This window comes from Primulina eburnea, chromosome 11 (assembly GCF_022965805.1).
Source record: "Primulina eburnea isolate SZY01 chromosome 11, ASM2296580v1, whole genome shotgun sequence".
NCBI classification, from domain to species: Eukaryota; Viridiplantae; Streptophyta; class Magnoliopsida; order Lamiales; family Gesneriaceae; genus Primulina; species Primulina eburnea.
The window spans coordinates 7,097,570-7,110,591 of record NC_133111.1 but is presented as its reverse complement, the minus strand read 5'-3'; the positions used below and the strand labels follow the sequence as shown (position 1 = coordinate 7,110,591).

Sequence of the window (13,022 nt, the reverse complement as noted above, 5' to 3'; positions counted from 1 at the left end):
GGCTGAATGCTAGTTGCGATGGACACTAAGCGTTCCTACTAGCGACGGCTTTTCCAAATACCGTTGCCGACTTATATCGGCGACGGTTTTGATTAAACCGTCGCTGATCAGCGACAGTTTGTACACAGAACAAAACCGTCGTAATTTTAGCGACGGATTTCGTAAAACCGTCGCGAATCAATCTGTTTTTTTTTTTTTTTGTAGTATGGGCTATGGGCTAAAATTTTTAATAAATTCAAAAATTTTAGCGACGGATGTAGTAAATCGTCGCTAATCTATCCATATTTTTTAGTAGGCCCAAAAATCTAGTCTGGGCTGGAACCCACCCCAACATATGGGGTGGCTCCGTCCATACATTCTTTCAGACCCTTTTGACATCTATAAACCACTGCAATTTACAATCACAGAATGTGTCAAAATATACACAAGAAACTGGAAGAACAAGAAGCCTGTCGAAAGATCAGGGGCATTGCAAAGCTTCCACCTGATATTCGTCTTGGCAACCCCTGAAATGTTGATAATCCAGTTTGACAATGAACAGAAACATGTAAAACGCAAATATTGCAAATGTTTTTGTAGAAACTTTCTTACTGAGTCTGGATCTCCCTTCGGGCTATCGAGAGAATCTCCTGTGTAAAATCCATCTGGCTTGCGTAAGAGAATATTCAGATTTCCAAGTGGAAAATGTTCCTGTGTGGCCAAGAAAATCGACGGCAGATTTAGCATTGGGAAAAAATACTACTAACTCAGCAGAGCGACAGAATCTGAAGCATGCGCAAACCAAATATGAAGTGAGACAAAAACCAACTTAACCCAAGCTAGTGTGAGAAACAAAATCCGTTACACTATGAAGAACGCTAAAACTTCTCACAAATTGTTCCAGTAAAAATGGATGCTCGGAAAAGGGACTGAACTAGAATTTTGATTTAGGATGGATAAACATAATGCATACCACATCACCAGTCCCTTGGCGTTCTGATTTGAAAATAGTTGGTCGGCAAAGCCTGTCTTCACTAATTAAAGTTGAATTTCTCCCATTTCTTTCCGTTAAATGCCTGCAAAGATTTAAGTCTCACGAATTAATTTGTCACCCAAAAGATTCAAATTTTATAGGAATAAAATATAATTATGCGACTGGCCTGAAATACTATTGAGATCAACATCCGGACAAGGTATATCACGTACAATCGTGCAACACAAAAAGAAGCAAAATGGTTCCTTTCAGTCCTTGAGAAGAAACAAGAAAATGAAGCACACACCTTATACAAGGTGATGACATGCGAAGGAAATGCCATGTTGATGAAGGCATACCCTGCAACATTACACTTATTCTGGACCAAAAAATCAGCACTGAGATGGATTCACTGAAATTACCTTAAAATCTATTGGGAAATAGATAAAATCATGGATAACCTCCTGCGTCTCATCAATGGAAGCAATTAACATCTTCGAAGTGGACCTATAGTCGGATGGAACAGCACGTATGTTGAGGTGTAAGTATAACATCACAAAGAGAATGTCTTCCCGACTCTTTCTTGTTTGGATATTTTTTAATCATCAAAGTAGTCCTATTATCTTCCCCAATGACAATCTTCTCCAAGTATAATTGATATCGTTTCCTGTTGGACTTCACTCACCATCCTTCCAATTTGAAAACAGTAGTTATTTCATCATCGCTGGTTGTTCCCTTGCATCCAAAAGAACAGTTTCCGAAATATGCCGAGCTAGTTCTTGACGTCCACAGCATTCTTGAACTAGAAGAACCACTTTGGGTGAAATTACCCGGAAAAGTACCTCCTAGGTTCACTGGGCCAGTTATTTTCTGTACAGGGCACCCACTGTTACATCTAAAATTTGTGGCTCCAAAAGCTCCCTGCTTGAGGTAAGATGTTTCCTGAGACTCCGGAGAAAAACCGAATTGCCTTTCTTGTTGAAAACCAGAAAGAGCAGAGCCCACATGAAGATGTGAGCCAAGAAATGAGCCGTGCTGACTGGTATAAAGAACATTAGTTCCCTGTCCACTCAAAGGAAGTGGACGTCCCTTCGAGGATGGTGACCAGGCTGAAGAATGGATAAGCTCTGATTCAATAGTGGGACTTCCCCAAAGAAACTCGGAACCTGAAAGTGTTCCATCACTAGACGGCCTGGAATCACTAAATGGTGAGGTTGGTCCAGGAATTGGACCGAACTTTGTACTGGGACAAGAAGAATGATCCTGATCTGGATGCCGAATCTTCCAGTATCTTGACCAATGGGTGCAATCTTCACGGGATTTGGAACCAACGATAGAAGTAGAGAGGGTGAACTAGATGATTGATTGCTTTACACGGGGCTCAGGCTTCTGAAGTTTGATGCTTGATCAAAACTGTGCAATGGATTGTGCTCGACTGGACTGCTAAAATATGGCCAAGTGCCTGCGAAGAACTCCGTCAAATCTTTAAGCTTGTCTCTTAACATGGGAATGACTTACAGAGCTATTGTAAAAAAATCGTACAACATAACATGCCTGGGGAAGATGGGTGAACCGAGTTGATACCGAAAAGCTCGGTCTTCTTCCTGTTCTTTCACTTGGTTCAGTCGCTGAATTGAGCTGTATGCAAGGAGGAAAAAAACGAAATTTCAATCATTATGGACTAAGCGGAGGTTGTCAATTAATTAACTAAATGCTTAAAATGAGCCGAAAAAAACATGTCAATGTACAGGTACTGCAGTGCACTTAAGGCAAGTCTAGCTCAAGCAACACCCAACTCCAACTCAACCGGGAAAAAATCCAAAGCTCAAGCTCAGAGATTGTTTAGCCAAGGTCGACCCAAGTAATTTTCAAGTATCTCGAGCTGGAGTTTGACGAGTTTGATTTTCTCAAAGAACTAGTGGTTTTGTTCGTGAGGGGTCTCTCTTATCTACATTTTCATGCAAATAAAATTAATGTGATTGAATCTCGGACAACCAAATAAATTTGATGGGAAGTAATAAATGACAAATTAACTTGTTATGCTACCTCTTTAACTTCCCCATTTTTTGAGAAGTTTTTCCTTGGATACGGATGCATCCAAATTGAACATTACAAGAGTTCCTTGATTTAAGTCTTTCTCAGAAGGGTTATTCTCTGGGTGATGGCAAAAATGATTAATAGTCTGTAATCAGTATAATGTCAGCTGCTTGAAACAAATTCCTAAAAAATTATATGCAACATCTATATATGTATGTATATATATATATGTATGTATAGGTTTCAGCCTGATGAGATCTCGCTGAAATGGGCGAGCCGGGTAAGGAGCTCCAACGGATCAGATCAACAATTTATAATGATTGGGAATTTGAGCAAAGTAGATGGCTTCGATCGTGGCCTGCAAACAATGAAAAGAACTCGTGAATGGGCGCCGGAGGGATGTCTCCGGCGCCCACTCCGATGCTTAAGTCAGCAGGTGAAGATGATAACCAGTGTAGCTTTTAGAGAAATAAAGATTACTGGTGTAAATATGTGTGTTAACATATGTGTGTGCCAATACTCAGGATTCAGCCTCCTTTTAAATGAGAAACATACCTGTCATTTATAGTAGGAGAAGTAATGATGATTACCTCGACTTGCGTGTACACCTACAACTCATAGCCTTTGATGTTGACTTCCTGTCAAGCCATCCTACTTCTGATAGCTTCTCTGACACGCCAAACCCCTGTAGTTCTGATAGATAAGACTGCCCATACCAATACACTCGAGTATGGTGCGCTTCTCGAGGTAGCTCGAATAGAAAGTTCCCGGGAGCTTGCATGAGAGCCCGAGCTTCTGGTTGCCCGGAGTGAGTAGAGCCCAGACATCTCCCTGCCCGGCTGCTGAAGAAGATGACCTCGATTATAGTGCATAGACACTGTTCGGGTCTTGTGGAGAACCCTGGTCACCCTGGTCGGGCTGGAGAACCCTGGTTACCCTAGTCGGGCCCTGGTTACCCTGGTCGGGCTGGAGAACCCTGGTTACCCTGGTCGGGCTGGAGAACTCTGGTCAAATTTTACCCATGCTCTACTCTTCCCAGCAATTTTGGAATTTGACTCGTGTAAGTTCTCTTTCCGCCCGAGTCCAAGAATGACCCGAGCCCTTTCTAGGGTATCATCACTCCCTCCTTAAATAGTCGGGCTAGAGTCATACTCGCTGTCCCGATTAGTCATGCTTGGACTTCACCGGAAAGATAATTAATCTTGTTCTATAAAAGCATCGGGGGCTTCATGTCTCAAAGAAATGAGATGAAATGCCGGAGTCTCGTGTCTCATGGACTTGAAATAAGATGCCGGGGCATCATGCCTCTCGGTATTTGCATAAGATGCCGGGGCCTCATATCTTCTGAACTTAAGAATAGTCGAGGTACGGAGCCCCGAGCCAGGGTGTAGTTCCCTGGACTTTTTAGAACCAAGGTGCGGACCCTTGGGCCGGGGAGCATGTCCCGGGACTTGGGAATGGTCGAGGTGTGTTGCCCCGAGCCAGGGTGTAGTGCCCTGGGCTTTTGAGAACCAAGGTACGGAGCCTTGGGCCGGGGAGCATGTCCCGGGACTTGGGAATGGTCGAGGTGTGTTGCCCCGAGCCAGGTTTGAGAACCCTAGGCTTATAAATAACCAAGGTGCGGAGCCTTGGGCCGGGGAGCATGTACCGGGACTTGGGAATGGTCGAGGTGTGTTGCCCCGAGCCAGGGTGTAGTTCCCTGGGCTTAGATAAGGGTGCCGAGGCGTCATGCCTCCCGGTCTTTAAATAAGAATACTGGGGCCTCATATCTCCCGGACTCAAGATACTGTGCCGGGGCCTCGTCTCTCCCGAACTTTAAGATAATGTGCCGGAGCCTCATATCTCCCGGACTTTCAAGAAGGTGCCGTGGTGGCCTGCATGGTATGCCCGGGTGCTCTGGTATGTCTGCCCGGGTTCTGTGGATGGTCCGCCCGGGCTGTCTGGATGTCTGCCCGGGCTGTCTGGATGTCTGCCCGGGTTCTGTGGATGGTCTGCCCGGGCTGTCTGGATGTCTGCCCGGGCTGTCTGCATGGTCTGCCCGGGCTGTGGCATGGTCTGCCCGGGCTCTCTGGATGTCTGCCCGGGCTGTCTGCATGGTCTGCCCGGGCTGTCTGGATGTCTGCCCGGGCTGTCTGCATGGTCTGCCCGAGCTGTGGCATGGTCTGCCCAGGCTCTCTGGATGTCTGCCCGGGCTGTCTGGATGTCTGCCCGGGCTGTCTGCATGGTCTGCCCGAGGCTGTCTGGATGTCTGCCCGGGCTCTCAAGAATGTGTCGGGGCCTCATGTCTCCCGGACTTTCAATTTTTCCTCTTCTCTTGTTATATTAGTTTTATTAAAAACCAAATCACTAACCTGGAAATACTGAATCAGAATTCATTCTCGGTAGAGTGAAACTTCTCTGGTTAAGCTAAATTAGTTGACTAATATAGTTGTATGCTACTGAGTGCATAGCAAATGCTTTTCCACGCCAATCCGGGATAGCTGCTGAGCTTTGAGCCCATATAAAATCCACATACAAGATCTAAGTGACGCGCTGGTCGGACTTGTATGTTTGCCAAACAGAGTTGGGCTTACTGAGGTGCCGAGCAAGGTTGGACTTGTTTTTGAATGAAAACCATATCTTCGTCTCGAGCTCAAGTTTCCCACAGACGGCGCCAATGATGAGATCTCGCTGAAATGGGCGAGCCGGGTAAGGAGCTCCAACGGATCAGATCAACAATTTATAATGATTGGAAATTTGAGCAAAGTAGATGGCTTCGATCGTGGCCTGCAAACAATGAAAAGAACTCGTGAATGGGCGCCGAAGGGGTGTCTCCGGCGCCCACTCCGATGCTTAAGTCAGCAGGTGAAGATGATAACCAGTGTAGCTTTTAGAGAAAAAAAGACTACTGGTGTAAATATGTGTGTTAACATATGTGTGTGCCAATACTCAGGATTCAGCCCCTTTTTAAATGAGAAACATACCTGCCATTTATAGTAGGAGAAGTAATGATGATTACCTCGACTTGCGTGTACACCTACAACTCATAACCTTTGATGTTGACTTCCTGTCAAGCCATCCTACTTCTGATAGCTTCTCTGACACGCCAAACCCCTGTAGTTCTGACAGATAAGACTGTCCATACCGATACACTCGAGTATGGTGCGCTTCTCGAGGTAGCCCGAATAGAAAGTTCCCGGGAGCTTGCATGAGAGCCCGAGCTTCTGGTTGCCCGGAGTGAGTAGAGCCCAGACATCTCCCTGCCCGGTTGCTGAATAAGATGACCTCGATTATAGTGCATAGACACTGTTCGGGTCTTGTGGAGAACCCTGGTCAACCTGGTCAGGCTGGAGAACCCTGGTTACCCTAGCCGGGCCCTGGTTACCCTGGTCGGGCTGGAGAACCCTGGTCGCCCTGGTCGGACTGGAGAACCCTGGTCAAATTTTACCCATGCTCTACTCTTCCCAGCAATTTTGGAATTTGACTCGTGTAAGTTCTCTTTCCGCCCGAGTCCAAGAATGACCCGAGCCCTTTCCAGGGTATCACAGCCATTGTTTTTTTTTACTATTTTAAAGAAAACGAGTTATATATATATATATATATATGAAAAAAATTATATGAAACATCTCTAAGTAATGTAAAAGCCTAACTGTACGGAAAAACTAGCAAATGTCCACCGGGTTAATGCACCATCCGTCCAGCCAGTTCAGTCATCTAACCATTATGTCTCAACAGTAAAATCCTCACCAGCATCATTCACACATAGTAAGTCTATTGATTCAACAATCCTTAACCATAGTAACAATTAATATGTATACATCCACATACAACAATGAAAATACTTTTAATAAAAATAGATTTTTCATTAACATGCATAAACTTAAATCCTTTTTTTTCATCATATACATATACATTTCCTTTGAGGTGAAATCCGTTCGTTAATTGTGACCATCCTTTCATCTTTCGGTCGATTTATCAATCTCAACTGTAACCATGGTACAAAGCCGCGGGGCAACAGTAACCACTTTTCCGTTCTGTGCTTTGGCCTATAGTTGGCGGGGACACCAACAACCACTTTTTCTATTACTGAGCCTTGGTCTATAGAAATTCGGTATTGATTTCCCACGAGGATTAGTCTCGTAAACGGGTTCCACTAGAGCTTAGTCCCTCACAAATCCCCATTTCCTTATCATCACAATTAAGTCACTAAATTCAAAGCATTTCATCATTTCAATCACTTTATAAAATACATGCATAAATATCATTTTCTTTTAAACCAATCATGTAACACATTTTTAGCACTTATCATTTTCCATCATAAAATTTCATAACCTTTCAAAATAAACATTTTAACATTCATTATAGGATTCAGAACATTTCCAGGAATCCTAATATTTTTCAGGTGTAAAATAACCGTTTTGCCTCTGAAACCCTAGTTTTCCCATTTTACCCCTGAACCTTAAAACTTTGACCCGAATCCATCCAAAATTACGATAACACCTTAAAACACAACCATAAACATTTCTTAATCGTAAACTTAAGCCCCTTGACTAAATTCATAATTCGTTTTAAAGCTTGAATCAAAGTCTCGGTTTTAACCTGAATCAACCCAAATCTTAACCAAACTTTACTAAACTTTCACCATAGCTTCCTAACACCTACCCAAACCCTTTTCAACCCAATTCCAGCCATTTAGAACCCTCGAAAATGCCTAGACACCTGCTGTAAATTTCTGCACCTCACGAACGAAACCCTAGCCCAACAAATCCCAAGCTCTGTTGGGGAAATTACTGCGAAGCGATGTCGATCACGATGATAATATAGTGCCGAAAAATTGCGGAATAAAATAATCAACAAGGACACAAAGATTTACGTGGTTCACCCAATATAGGCAACGTCCACGGAGCACTGCAACTTTTATAACCGAAAGAAATATTACAACAAGTGTATACACCAATACACTCAATATCTCACGATCCCAACCCCGAGTATACCGAGAAAATATTTTCTCTAACTCACAAAAGAAAATCCCCGTACTCAAGAAAAAAATACACTTTTTTTTTCTATGCACTCTCTTTTTATTAAAGCTGAAAAGCTTTTGATTTTGGGATACTAAAAGCAAACAAGGAAGGCTCAATTTATAACAAATTCCCTCCTTCAACTTTCAGCTTCTTTCGATGTGGGATAACCAAATTCTGAATATTTTATTATTATTTAATTTAATGTGGGTCGCACCCCATTAAATTCTTACCTAACAATTCTCCCACTTAAAGACTTGATTCCAATCATGTCTTCACACCATCAGTGCAGCAGCTCATACCTCCTTTGTTAGTCCAAGAGACCAACTGAAGTCAAACACAACTTCAATTTTTCAATGATAACAGCCTTCGTGAGCATATCAGCTGGATTCTTGCTTCCAGGAATATTCTCAAGCTTCAAGACTCCATTCACCCGATCTCTAAGGATCCTCATTCCAAGGATTTGTTTTGCAGCACTCAAATCCTTCAAAGCAATAACTCTTTCTCGAGTTTATCAATCTCCTCCAGACAAACTCCTGCTATCAACATATTATCTACATATATCAGTAGTATGATATAATAACCATCAAGCTTCACATAACAACAGTGATCAGCCTGATACCTCAGAAAACCATCATTATTCATTACACCATCAAACTTCTTGTATCACTGTCTTGGAGCTTGTTTGAGACCATACAAGCTCTTCTGAAGTTTGCACACCATTTTCTCTTTCTCTCGTACTTCAAATCCATGTGATTGATCTATTTCTTCATCTAGCTCACCATGAAGAAACGTCGTCTTTACATTTAACTGTTTCAGATGTAAATCTTCTTTTATCATCAATCCAAGTACAGTCCTGATAGTAGTTAACTTTACCATCAGAGAGAAAATAGCAGTATAACCAATGACTTTCTTTTCACCTTTTACAACAAGTATTTCTTTGTACGGCTTGCTAACGTCATGTTCTAACCGGTAATCCCACTTGCTATTTAAAATCTTTTTACCTTCAAGAAGTCCTGACAACTCCCACATGTGATTGGATGACAGTGAATCCATCACATCTTCCATGGCTGACTCCCACTGTTTAAAGATCTCATAAACATCCGATTTATTTTTCGCAAAATAAACCCAAAATTTCATGCTCGATTCGTCAACAGTAGTGCCATAATATCCTGAGTGATCTCCAAGGGATGTCACAGGAGATGGTCCACATACATCAGTATGTACCAGCTCCAAATCAGCTGATTTTGGTTCTCTAACCTCTTTTGAAAAGCTCACCTTTTTCTGCTTTCCAAAAAATACAGCTTCGCCCAGCTTGTGTTCAACGGTCTTTAATTCCGGTAGCTTTCTATTTGAAACAAGCATCTTCATTCCCTTCTCACTCGTATCCCCAAGCCTACTATGACATAGACTTGAATTAGCTCCAGCATCCACAGCCGCTAATTTATTTCTCAAACTGGAGGTCATATAAAGTGTTCCAGTTTTCTTTCCTCGAGCAACAATCATGGCTCCTTTTTTCACTTTCCAGGAACCATGATTTTCCAGACAGATCCATTTGTCATCTTCGTCCGGATATCACCCATACCAATTATTTCCAAAGGTTTTCCATGAGCCAGGAAAACTTTTCCGTAATCTCCCGCAATGTAATTATCGAATACATCACGATTACCAGTGGTATGAAACGAAGCTCCCGAGTCCATAATCCAAGAATCCACTGGGCTTTCCATGGATAGTAACAGAGCATCATGTACATCCTCAGTAACAACATTAGCGTCGTTCTTTGTTGATTTGCAATTCTTTTTCAAGTGACCAGTCTCACCACAGCTCCAGCACTTCACATTCTTTTCAAAGTTGCTTTTGTCTTTTCCATTTCTTGACTTGGACCAACCATGCCATTGATAAAACTCTTTTCGCCACTCCTGCCCCTTCCTCTATTCTCGAGATTTAGAGCAGATCTTTATTGTAACGTCCCAGATTCGACGACTGTCCTCACTGTATCAAGACGAGTCTTTCCAGCGTGCTTATGTCCTCACTCACACGCACCCTAGGAAACTTCCCAGGAGGTCACCCATCCCAAAATTGCCCCAAGTCAAGCACGCTTAACTTTAGAGTTCTTATGTGATGAGCTACCGAAAAGAAGATGCACCTTCGTGATATGAGTAGTACCAATCAAATCTTTTAAGCCCTATTCAACTGTACAGTCCATTACATTGAACAGTCTCGGAATCCCTCTCATTCCCGTGTAGGTCGGTTCATTCATGTTCCCTCCACCTAGAAGCCTGCCAGGAGCCGCTCATTGTCCGTGCAACTGATGGCACCGGCGAATACGCCCCGCCCTCTTCGGCCCCGGGCCTCACATTGATGATGTTCCTTCATCAGAATCCATCTTGCGAACTTTCTCGGCAAGAATTTGATCTCTGACATCATTGAATTGTAGCTTTCTTTTTCCAACAGAGTTGCTAACCGCTGCCCGCATTGGTTCCCAAACATTTGGTAAAGACGCCAAAAGAATAAGTGCACGAATCTCATCATCAAAATTAATTTCAACCGATGTTAACTGAGAAACAATCGTGTTGAACTCATTGATGTGTTTAGCCACCGAAGCACCTTCTCCCATTTTCAAGTTGAATAACTTTTGCATGAGATGCACTTTGTTTTGCCGATGGCTTCTCGTACATGTCCGACAAAATGGACATCATCTCCTCCGTTGTTTTTGCCTCCGCCACGTTATGTGCCACGTTCTTCGTTAGGGTCAACCGTATTACACCTAACACTTGTCGGTCAAGAAGCTTCCAGTCATCATCCTTCATCTTTTCCGGCTTCTTTCCAGATAGAGGTTGATGCAACTTCTTACTGTACAGATAATCTATTATCTGTAACCGCCAGAACGAAAAATCTGTTCCGTCGAACTTGTTGATTCCCGGTCCCGATCCATTATCTCCGGCCATCACTTCTCTAGCCTTAACAGAAAATAAAAAAAAAATCTTTTCTGATGTGGAAGATCAGAAAAAGCTGCAACCACATAGCATACTCAGAATTCTTAAGAATTTTCACAACAAGGCTCTGATACCAGTTGTTGGGGGAATTACTCTGAAGCGATGTCGATCACGATGATAATATAGTGCCGAAAAATTGCAGAATAAAATAATCAACAAGGACACAAAGATTTACGTGGTTCACCCAATATAGGCTACGTCCACGGAGCACTGCAACTTTTATAACCGGAAGAAATATTACAACAAGTGTATACACTCAATATCTCACAATCCGAACCCCGAGTATACCGAGAAAATATTTTCTCTAATTCACAAAAGAAAATTCCCGCACTCAAGAAAAAAATACACTCTTTTTTTCTATGCACTCTCTTTTTATGAAAGCTGAAAAGCTTTTGATTTTGGGATACTAAAAGCAAACAAGGAAAGCTCAATTTATAACAAATTCCCTCCTTCAACTTTCAGCTTCTTTCGATGTGGGATAACCAAATTCTGAATATTTTATTATTATTTAATTTAATGTGGGTCCTACCTCATTAAATTCTTACCTAACAAGCTCCTTCGATCCTAGCCCCCAAACCGATGAGACCAAACCCCGACCAGCTTTCCTATGACCAAGACAGAGCCCTTAGGACTCTACTGGACCAACCTTAAAGAGCCATGCATGACGACGTGCACGGTTCATATTGCGGGTGGCATGGCTTGCACGGCCAAGCTGTGCGGCTACCCTCCTAACCTTTGCACCAGCCTCCCTTCAACCCATCTAAGACCATATGGCAACCCTCTTAGGACCTTTGAATATGGCCCAACCACAGCACGCAGCCGCACCCTTCAAGAAATCAATCGTGCCCTAGTTTCCCTTGAACCCCAAAGCCGTGCAACCCTTTTTTCCTTCATGTCTAGCCCTTGTGCATCCCCATCTAGTGCTCCTAAACAACCCCTAAATCAAGTCCCTAACAACCCTAACCTGGTATCCCCTTGTACGCATCAATATCATGAATTATAAGGCATAAAAATCCAAGTTTTGGCATGTATATTTCATAAAAACGAAAATATAAAGATGGATATCTGATTTTTCATGCAAGAACACACATTAACATAAAATATGGTAGGAACGATGAGAAAGTAAGGAATAAGGCGTGCCTTTGCGTGATTCACGCGTGAATAAACAATTCTATGAGGGTTTTCATGCCTTATAATTTAATATGCCATATGTCAAATACTTAAATACGACTCGGCATGTGAAAATATATCAAAAGACACCATTTTCGAAATTTTCATATTTAATATCTCATATATCAAATAATTAAAAATAATTATTTAATAAAAATATTTTCTCTTTACAGTCTCTAGTCTCCGTTCCTCGGTTGCGTATCAAATAACCTTTGAAAACACTGTTTTATGCTTTCTAATAGAAAACTATATTTTAAACATGTAAACATGTTTATCACTATAATTAATACAATTAAAATAATTTAATTATGTATTTTTTATTTTTCCTAAATTTACATGCAGTTGAATTACGTTATCATATTTTGGACCTTATATTACATACGTTGGAACCTTTGGAATCGAGAAATGAATATCAAGTTTTCTTCCTCTTAGTAGCATGTTTTGTAACGAGCCCATTGCTTTACGAGCATCCCTGATATCATGATAAGATATCATAACAAACCCCCTATACTTACATTCAGTATAAAGTTTTCTGATGTCTCCGTATTGCTATTGGGAGGAGAAAAACAAAAAAATAATGATAAATCAGTTTCAAACGAAATTCGAAATCATAAAAGTGAAGGATTATATTAAATAAAAAATAAAGTTGAAATACACCCAGAACCAAAAATGAGAATAACATGGACATGGAATGTTTAGCAGAGAAATGGGACAATTTCATATGGACTTTTAATAGAGTTGAATTCGGACAGTTAACTTTGACTCAGTGATTTTTGAAAAGTATAACTTTATATGATTGTAATGATATTTATATCTGATCGTGATTATGATGAAACCACGATCATGAATTATTTGATTAAAAACCTTGAC

At 41.7% G+C, this 13,022-nt stretch overlaps 1 pseudogene; it reads right to left on the bottom strand.

The window, feature by feature from the left end:
* Positions 1-361: 361 nt before the first annotated feature.
* LOC140805341 (protein MEI2-like 2) lies at positions 362-3,015 on the bottom strand (annotated as a pseudogene).
* Between the last annotated feature and the right edge of the window lie 10,007 nt (positions 3,016-13,022).